Source organism: Eleginops maclovinus, chromosome 10 (genome assembly GCF_036324505.1).
Source record: "Eleginops maclovinus isolate JMC-PN-2008 ecotype Puerto Natales chromosome 10, JC_Emac_rtc_rv5, whole genome shotgun sequence".
Classification (NCBI taxonomy): domain Eukaryota; kingdom Metazoa; phylum Chordata; class Actinopteri; order Perciformes; family Eleginopidae; genus Eleginops; species Eleginops maclovinus.
The window spans coordinates 9,446,709-9,457,730 of NC_086358.1; positions in this window are offsets into that span (position 1 = coordinate 9,446,709).

Genomic DNA, 11,022 nt, shown 5'->3' on the forward strand with positions numbered 1-11,022 from the left:
ATGTTTAGGGCCACAGGCGACCAGACAGACACAACAGTCTGCAGAGAGCATCAGAAGCCAAGTAAGGGTGGCTGATTCAGCACCAAGGACAGATCCTCCCGGCCTGTCTCTGGATGTGAGAGACAATCTATCAGCCTTCCTTGTATGTAAAACTGCACAGTTTCATACTCGCCAACATGCCTATTTTTAGACACTGACAATATCTTGTATCAAACAAGCTCATTTTTAGTTCTTTACCAGCCTGCACACAGTATGATACTGTATTCCACCACTCTGAGCTAATTATAGAAGCAACTCAGAACAAAGAAATGGCACTGACTGCTATTTCTGCTTTTTCCCGAAGCAAGCATATGTGAATTCAACAGGACAATTGTGGCATGATTATTACTGTAACAAGCCAGAAGCTGGATAAGTAAGTGAACAGCCATTACAATTCTGCCTTAGGATGCTGAATAACAATAATATTTAGATAATCTACTTTAAAAAATATCTATCTATCTATCTATCTATCTATCTATCTATCTATCTATCTATCTATCTATCTATCTATCTATCTATCTATCTATCTATCTATCTATCTATCTATCTATCTATCTATCTATCTATCTATCTATCTATCTATCTATCTATCTATCTATCTATCTATCCATCTATCTATTTCAAAAGTTAAATATGAGCACATCTTTTTTTGGTTGAGCAGGATATTTTCTCTGAGACAGAGCAGGTATGTACACCATGTGCTAGTTTTTTTTTAGAAGCAGCTGTCTGAAACAATCATGGGTGGTTTTAAGCAGGTTGATAAGCCCCTGCCATTCTATCATTGAGATGATACTGTGTTGAGGTGCAGCAGGTAATTATGCAAATAAAAGACCTTATTATTTTTGTATAAGTGCATGAAAGTACTTTTCAAGGGCTTCTTAGTGTCATTATGTGACAGAGCTAAATCAGATTTGCATACAAACTGAACTGTGTAACTGAACCGATGACCCTGTATCCTTATTGCACGTATAGTATGGGGGGGCAAATCCGGCAGTAATAACAACAGCTCTGCCTGATATAAAAGCCTCGCCATTTTATAAACCATGAATCCAGAGAAACATGCTTTTGTTTGCTTACATTAAAGGAGAATAACTAACACCAGTGTGATTTTGGCAAGGTTACTACCATCTTGATGCAAAGTTACAGAGGGGGTGCCGAATCTGGCAGCCATAACACCAGTTTTGCCAGATTTAAAAGCCCCCCTGCCATTTCATACACCATGAATCCAGAATAAAATTCTTTTGTTTGCTCATGACTAGAACCGCCCACATCTCATTATACCTAGAAAACAGAGGGTGGTCATTTTGACATTGTGGTTCTAGGTCAAATTTGTCTCTTTTTTGTTCTATCCCACAACCCCCAACATTCACTAGATGATAAATACAATCAATGAAAAGTCATGTGTGGGTTTTATTTTTAACAGAGTTACACATATTTAAAAATGCAGGGTGATGAAAATGGCGGTTCTATTTTTAAAGATTAAAACAATTGTCATAAATCTGACTGTCTGATAATTGGATCTCAATGCCCAAAATGGACATTCGTGCAGTATTTAAGTTTTACAAGTGTAAGAAAACAGCAAAAACAGCATCAATATTTCACAACAAAACACATGGAAGACAGATGGCAAAATAATATCAGTCATATCCTTTTCTGTCATGTCATGTTGGCGCTCTAGCTGGTATCCATTTTGCAGCATCATCTTTTATTAACGGCTCTGGGGGAACTTTTTTCGCTCTAGTTACGCTACACTGCCCTCCATCCACTCACTCTTTCTCTGTCTGTTTTACACCCCCCCACACACACACACTCACACACACACTCACGCACACACACACACACACACACACACACACACACACACACACACACACACACACACACACACACACACACACACACACACACACACACACACACACACACACACACACACACACACATACACACACACAAAGTCTCAGACATAGGCATCCTGTACTTTAACATACCCTTTTTTTAAAACACAGCATTTATATGTACTTGCATTGCAAAATGTATCGCACAATGTCTAAAGTACAGGGCCTGCACTTTTGTTTAAGAGTATGTGTGTTTGTGTGTACTGTAGAGTGGAGCTGTAAAGAGCAAGCGCAGGGTATTAGGGTCCTGTCTCTGGAAGGCACATGACCTGATATGGCTCCATTTACTCTTCCCATCCACTGAAATTGGCTTTCTCAGTCTTCTTTCCCGTATAAACTTATCCTCTCTTCTTCTCTTGTCTCGTTTTGTTAATCAGTCACTCTTCACTAGCCCCCTATTTTGCTAGTTATCCCTCCTCCATTATGCCAACTTGGTTTCTCATCTGTATCCAGTGGAAATGGAGCCATATTGCAGTGGGCGGTCTGGTGAGACAGCTGACGTCAGCTGTTTCTCAGTGCAGGGTGGCCAGGGATTTTTAGTTTTTGCTTTGGGAGTGTTTGGCTCAGCTCTGCTTGGTTTGTGGTTTATCTTGAGTCTGACAGGCTCCCATGTGGTGCTGCTTGGCCACAATTCAGTAGATCCTTCTCTGCAGTAATATGAGAGTAATTTTGGTTGATGTTGACTGTTTTAGATTCGTTGTGATGGTTAAACCTATGCTGCAACTGCATAAACACTAATGATGTGTACATGTTTAATCATTTTGATAATAAGTGAAGGGTTTTTACAAAACAAACCATAGCATCCCTCGAGTAACTTTGGTGGGTTATTCTCATATGCTGCAGCCCGATCGAAGTTTTTCTACTTCATTATATGCACAGACACTCCACTGAAAGGGACGATGTGCCCATAATTAAAACACTATACTGGGAAATGACCTTGCTAATGCACACATTATCGCTCTATTATCTTATTCCCAACTTCAAAAGACAGTGAGGGAAAGTAAATGAGGGAGGGGAGCTTCCATGCAGGGTGAGAACATATTCTATTAAACAAAACTACACCGCAGAATTCATCAGGGTGACATTACACGTTGTATTAAATGCATAAGTCAGCTGCTGACCTTGGCAATATGTTATCGGCCTCAGAAGGAAAAACAACATATTAAAAGTTCATGAAACTGCAATTTGGGGGTGAATGTAAAGCTTAGTAATAACTTTGGAGAATGAAGGTTGTATTAGTGAATAGTAAAGTAATGGTTATTAATAATGTGCTTGTTTCTACACACTGACATTGGAAAGTCATGAAGCGTGGAGCAGATGGGTCAAAACTCGCAGGTAACAGGAACTTAAACATAGATTGCTTCCGGCAAGGCAAAACTGATCTGATCAAAATCAAAGATCTATCAAAAACTCAACTGAAAAGGCTTCAATACAAAGTGATCGGAGGAGGGGACGCAGTGCAGGAGGGGAGATGGGCGGATGAGCTCAGGTGCGGGGAATGTGATTAGGAAGCAGAAGAGGCAGTAAAATGATTGGCTGGGAAAAAACTTTGGAAGCAGGGAAGAGCTAATGAGGCTTATTCAGAGCAGGTGTGTAGATATGCAAAGGAGGGAAAGGGAGTAAAGGAATGAAACAGGACAAAGGAGGAGGGTGGCTATGACAAGTAATTGTGGTATCTTAGTCTACATGTGGCATTGAGAATGATCAAGCTGGTTCACAAATCAAACTAAGCGTGATATTTAAATTTCAATAGATTACTGTTGTTACATTTTCCTTGTGTCACCAAATACTGAATCACTCTGTATGATTCAGATTTTGATCATAATGCTTAATAGGCCAAAACAACAGATTTTAAAGATCTTGGAAAGTATGACCTGGTCTGTTCATAATCGTGTATGTCACTGCGGACAGTCGCCACATCTTATCTTGTGGTGTGCAGCAGGATTTAGGAACCAAATCTCTTGTATCTCGCCTGGGTATCGGAGCTAGCAGAGCCACCATTATGTGAACTCTATGACTCAAATCTTGACTGATAGTGATCCTATAGAAATATTTGCCTAAAATAATTTTGCCTTGGCACAATGTTGGAAATAACTTGGACATTGTGGTTCAGCAGGCTCTATGGGTTATATACATTTAAAGAGTGGTGCAAATTGGATACTACAGGGAAGGAAGAACATACTTATAAATAATTATCTTTTTGTCTTATGTTGACAAAAAAAAAACGTTATGTCGTGCAGCCTGGCATAAAGCTGTAGCACACACTAGATGAAAATATAGTTTTTTTAATCATTTTATTTCAATGAGAAAGCCTCATTTAAAATTCTTTGATGTAATGAACATGCACAGATCCCAGCTGTATCTGGGTCAAACGTTAAACTACTAATTCCTGATAGGAGACAAAACTCTTTCATGAGGCAACAACCAAACGCTTGCTCATGTGCAAAGCAGCCTTGTTTTTTATTTATTACTTTGAAGAGCTTTTTTTCGCGGTGAGCCCACTCCTTGTGGAATACATGTCCCACTTTTTGTCTGTGTGAATAAGTTTATGTAGTGGATCTATGTTGCTCTTTTTAAACGTAGACAATCATGTTATTTTTTATAGGAAAGATATTTTTTCCACCATGTCAGAATCTGATGACAATGTGAAAACTGAGTCCTTATGGTACAGCTGATGTTAGTCAGTTTCCACCAGGTTAGCTGTGAATAATGAAATATAGAAATGTGTGAGCTATCTCAAAAACAGCGCGAGTAATGCTTTTGGGGTGTCAGGAAAAGAAGAAGTGAGAAGAGTGTTTCCTTCAAGAAAAACAAGGGTGAAAAAAGAGAACAATAGACCAAACAGAAAAAGCGCCAGAGGAATAATTTCATTAAAATGTATGACAGATTATGGCTAAGCAGCCATATATAGAAACCAGCATCAGTTACTAATAACCAACAGTATGTTGTGTAGGCTTATATTTGTATTCCTGTAGCAAACAGGAACAACATGCTGTCAATAAATGGGAATGGAAGAAAAGGTGTGAATGTTACATTGGAACAACAGATGCTGGTATCTGATAGTGACATAAATCAAAGATTATGTTTTTAAGATCTTGTGTGTTTTTGTGTTATGAGGCCAACACAAATAGTGAGATGTGGTGGCAGGTAAAGCCCTCAGAAACCAGGGCTGATTATAAGAAAATAAAGTGATTTTAACTCAATACAAATCAAAAATCTATTTTCTAACCTGATTATATAAATATGATTCTGACCTGATTATAGTAGGAAAGCATTACGTGCTGCCTCACACACTAAATAACATGCATCATTTACACGCTCAGTGAGCCGTCAGAGGGGAATATAATGTGGATAACAAAGAGAACACATGCCCTCTGTATTAAACATACACTTTATCTACCCTGGTATGGTAAAATATTTATAATAATAATACATTTTATTTATGGGCGCCTTTCAAAGCTCTCAAGGACACCTTACAGAGCATAATTAGGAACAAGCAACAACAAAGATCAAACAGTAATTCCAGACTTTAAGACTTAAAAAACCCAAAGATTTATAAAACAACAATCAATTTAGAGTAATTATGGCACAGAGTAGGCCAGTTTAAAACGGTGGGTTTTCAGGCAGGATTTGAAGTATTTATAATGTGCATCAACCTACGAGAAAAATCAGTTCAAACTGATAGTTTATTTTTGTCAGATAAGCAATGCAAGTATAACACCACTAGTATCATAATGTTGCATGCTAACATGATCACACTGACAAAGCTAATGGTAACCACGTTTATTGTTGAGGCTGCTATGTTCAACATATTAGCATGTTAGCATTTTGACATTTGCCAATGAGCACAGACATTTTGTCAGCAATTATATAGAATATTTGGATATTTTACCTGATGGTAGCAATACCAACATGAATACATCCCATAGATGTTAACTATTAAATTATCAGATAAAGCGGCTGCTAGCATGGCTAAAACAAAGGGTCAAGTAAGCTAACAAACTGCCAGCTAAGGTAAAGCAGACAGTGTTAATAGCATGAAGAAGTTGAAAGTGCAGTTACCACAAATGTTCACTGTACAAACTTAAGTATTGTCCTGAGGTACTTTTTCTACATCTCAGAGGGAAATAATGTAAGGTCTTTTCACCATTTCCAATGAAGACTTTAACACAATTAAGACAGAAAGTCAGATGATCTGCTGAGCAAACACAACGGCTATGTTTAGCTTCAGAGGCAGATCTGCTGTGCCAAGACGCTTCTGTTCACAGACTGTTGGTGTCTGACGTTGCGTGTTGCCGCTTGTCATAGTTTTGGTAAATGCCATAAGCTAAAAAAAAAACTAAAACACACCAGTGTACACACCGCATTGCTGTGTTTAAGCAGTTTCAGTTCTTTGGTCTGGTCCTTACTGCTATTCAAAATGAATTTAACATATTGTAACATTCACAACTAACAGAGGTTTTGACTCCTAAACATATTTTAGTGCAGGAAAGATTAGGGATATTAAATCAATTTGAGCATTAAAGTGCTCAATTTTAATATGTAATACAAGTTAAATCCTCTTAGGTTTAATAAAAGATTCTGAAGGGACATTATGCTATAAAGAACAATAAAGTCTCTATCCGCAGGATGGAGCAGCCCACTCACAGTCTCTGTAAGTGTCTACAGGAGGAATAAAGAGAGAGACATTGGAAAGAAATGAATTATAAGCCTCAGAGAGACAGGGGACGGCAGAGAGGATGGGCGGGTGGCCAGAATGACATTGGGGTTTGTGTTAGACACGCCAAAAGGGGTTGGCACTGCTATTTGCTGACTCATGCCCCAGCCCCAAGAGGGATAACAGGGACAAAAGACTTTCATTTATTTTTAATGAGTGCTACAGATAGCATTACAGACACATCATTGTTCAGAAAATCAGCTACTGACGGAAGTGGGCGACATGGGCCAAATGACCCACACAGATACTATAGGCGGTTAAACCACTGCCCACAGTTACATTCGGATTAGATGACGGTGCATGTGGTGGAGCAGAACAAGCTATTTCTACAGCTGAGGGAATACATGTCTTGTGATTTGAAATGTCACTTTGGACTTTAAGTTATTGTAAGTTAGTTTCTGCCCTCTGACTTGACCCTGAGGGGCTGAAAGTAATTTCGGTGATGGAATTTTCTTATAGCCTGGTGCCTTTATGCCAGGGATTTCAAAGTAAATCATCTGAAGGGGCAATTGATGAAGGCCATGAGATGTGGCTAAAGGTTCTGGCTGAAGCCCTAAACAAAACTATTTAAGTAGACTTTGTGATTAGAAGTGCTATTTACAGGGTCAGTAATGTTGCTTCAAGCCTGGTTTTATTAATTTATTAGTGTACCAGTGACAAATCAACAAACATTTGTAACAGTTTATGCAATATGTAAAATGTAGCTTACAGTAATAGTGTTACACTTTCCATGATGCTGAAAAGATTCAAGATTCAAAGCCTTTATTGTTATATGCACAGTAGCTACAGTGTAGATATGGCAAGGAAAAACTGAACATAGTACCATAGTCCTGCAAAGCCAGATAAAATGAATGACTAATTACATAAGCCATACATTTCACTGTCACATTACATGTTTTGGGCTTAATTTTGTTTAATTCAAAACAACTCTTGCAGTGGTTTTGATTCCAAAAGGATCAAGGGGGAACTTCAGTGAAATGCTTACTGTTGACACACCACAGCCATGAACTTAGGTGTACCTTCGCTTCCTTCAGTTTTGCTGATGTTTCGCAAGCAACACAGTTTTACAGCCACTTACATCAGTTTGCTTCAGCTTAAATCGAAAGCTTGATACAGTTGTGAAAAACTTGCCTCAGCACAGCATTTTAAAAAGATCTGCAAAGCCACCAAACCATAAAATGTCCCCACAAAAACGTGAAAGAAAAATGTGACGTTGCTTTTTCATTTCAAATAGAAGAAGAGAAGAAGAGGAGAAGATACACATTGCTGATTAATGTACTAATAATTATAACCTTCTGAGGAACAACATCAACACATGAATATACATGTCTTGTGGTTCAATTGAACAAACATGTAAATTAAAAAGTGTTACATTTAATTTCAATTTTTTTTTCATAACAATTATTATTCCAGGCTTGATGCTGATCAACATGAACACACAAATACACATTAGTGGCACAGTGACACCGTTGTATTTCTATCATTGTTGAGTAAAACCTGGACATTTTCATTTAAGATTCAAAGGTGAATTGCTGCCCTTCCTTCATCCTGTAAGTGGCTGTCATTTCTGGCTGTAATAATATCCTTACCTGAGGTTGTAGCACTCTCAAACAAAATAAAACATGTACTGTATATCTTGTCCTCCCTTTCTTCCTTTGCCTTATTCTTACTTCCTCCTCTTTTCACCCCCTATTCCCCCCTTTTGCCGCCGAAAGATAAATGCGTGCAGCTATAAAGCTTAACTAACTGGCAAATGACTGCCTCCTCTCCCCGCTTATCTACAGGATAAGCTGGGAGGCTATTTCCATGCTATACGGCTCATGAACAGCCACAAACTGCAGCCCTTCCTTATGTGCGCAAGAGGAAACTTACAAGTCTGCATCTTTTGTGTTTCACTTGCATGAAATGTTTAGAAATCTGTACACCACAATGTGATGAGATTGTAACGCATACTATCTTGTGAAACAGATGAGCACGACTTTGTGTTATCATTGCATTCTGTTCAACTCATGAAGACCAGAAAAAGAGTTTAAAAGTCACCTGTAAAGTGGAGTTGGAGCTGCCAATAGAAAGAGAACAGCCAAGCGTATGAGAAGAAAAAATAAAGAAAAGGGCCCATGAGAGAGGAAAAGGGGGTATTGGAAGATAAAGCAGAGCAGTGACCTTATGAAAATAAATTGAAAATGTAAAGCAATGATGGGATGAGAATGGCTATTGTAGCATTGAGTACTGCAAGATAAAAGATATCCGTTGTAGATCGTAAGGCACGTAAAATAACGAACATTTTTAGACTAGAAATTGCAATGAGAACCCTTGGCAGGTTGTAGCTGGTTTTAATGCCAATATTATCACAATGTCAATGCTGACTTTGCTGATGTCCTGACATCTAAGAAATAGCACTAAACACAATCTGCCGCTGAGGTTTGATGGGTTAGTATCGGACCAACTGACACATCACCAAGTCATTTTAATGTATCCTTTCAGGACCTTGAATAACTGTTACAAACGTCATTGCAATCCCTTCAAAAGTTGTAAAGTTATATCATTCAGAATAAATTATGTCAACCTTCTGGTGATACAAGAAGGACATTTATGAATCACAAAAAAGGCTTTATCCTCGCAGGACTATGCACATCTGTACCAAGTTTATTGGAAATCGATTAAATAGTTGTTTAGATTTTTTTCTGTTCAACAAAGTGGAGGACATAAGGAACTTGCCACCTCATTGCCTGTGTTGGTGAAACCCTGTATGCACCAGATGAAAAGATGAGAGAAAAAAGGAATATTGTGGATATATTCCAGTAAGATTGAACGTAAAGCCAAGCAGAGCGTTTGAGTGGCAGAGTCGACAATAGGGAAATTAGCCGTGCTGAAGAAAAAGCGCAGCTCAGCAGTTTGAAAAGGTTGACAGGGAATAGAGTCAAGGAGCTGCAGAAGGGAGGAACGGGGAGAGGAGCTTGCAGTCTCAGGATTTCTTTTATTCTCTTGGCATTTGACCAATTGGTTGGGAAGCCTGACAGAAATTAGTTCATTGATTGCAATGAAGTGATTGGTTCATCTTAAGCGGAGGTAAAGTGTTTGTACTCAATAGCAAACATTTGGACTGGTCCTAGCAGTAAATACTCAAGTACGTGAACACATTAGTGTTTTGTTTCATTCAGGTTGGGGCTTCCTGAAACCACAGGTGTCCATACAATACAATGAATATCCATAGTCCTTTGTGGTCTAATTGAACCCCAGCATAAATAACATCATTAAGGGGGGATTCAGTCAGTAATTTAGATGAATAAACACATTGTTCATGAATAGCCAATATAACAAAAAGCACAACATCTTTCCTTATTTGGTGTAATACCATTGCATATTTATTTTGTAAACATGGTTTTTAGATATGCTTTTGAGGAATATTGTAAGAAAGAGATTTACTATAGACCCCAACAATGTGCTGCATGTCATATTAGGAAGACATATAGTATATTTTTAAAAGGACAGATAAAACCATAATGGAAGTGAAAACATTCACCTCCTGCGGTGATGCTGTGTAGTATTCAGCTGAATATGACACTTTTCAGCATCCATCGCTGGTGGGGGATAGCACATATACAGTACAAAGGGTCAGAAGACCTCCCTCTGGACCTTTCAGCCGGGTGCAATGGGACTCGGAAAAATGGAAAGCCAACCAACAACTATCCAGTCGCCCAAAGCAAGCTGCTGCCAATTAAAGCATACACGGTTCAAGATGACCTTTTGTCATTTGAGCCAATTGTCATGTTGTCCAAGAGTCCATAGTAAAATATTATTTTCTAATATAGAAAGAACCCATTCATTTGTGTCAGCTAAGCAGTTTAGCAGGGCTTCTGGGAAAAAAACAGCCCAGTCAGCAGAGCCTGAGGAAAGTGAGGTGGATGGTTCAGAAGATCAGCTGACTTTGGTTTCCTATGTCAATTGGGACATGAAGTGGGGGGATGTTTTTCTGCCTTTGTTTGCCTTTATGGAACATTGATATATTCTATTGATTTACTTTGATACTGCATTCTGGCATTTGAGTTTCACTTCTACACATTGAAAAAGGATAAAACAGGAAAACAGCCCTTACCTTCTGAAACAGGTTATTCTAGAAATCTGATGGGTTAACAGAAAAAGAAGGCAGACATATGCCAGGGTTTAGTTTGTCAAACCTCTGATCTAAGATGTTCTTATTTTCTTGGGAAGATATTTACCGGTAAAAATAATCAATTTAATGCAAGAAAAAAAGGTGATCTTTAGGAAAAAGTAATTAAAAAGTAGACATTTCATATAACCGAATCTCTTAAACAGTAATAAAAAACTGTGACACTAGGTTGCATGCCACTTCAATACCCACCATAG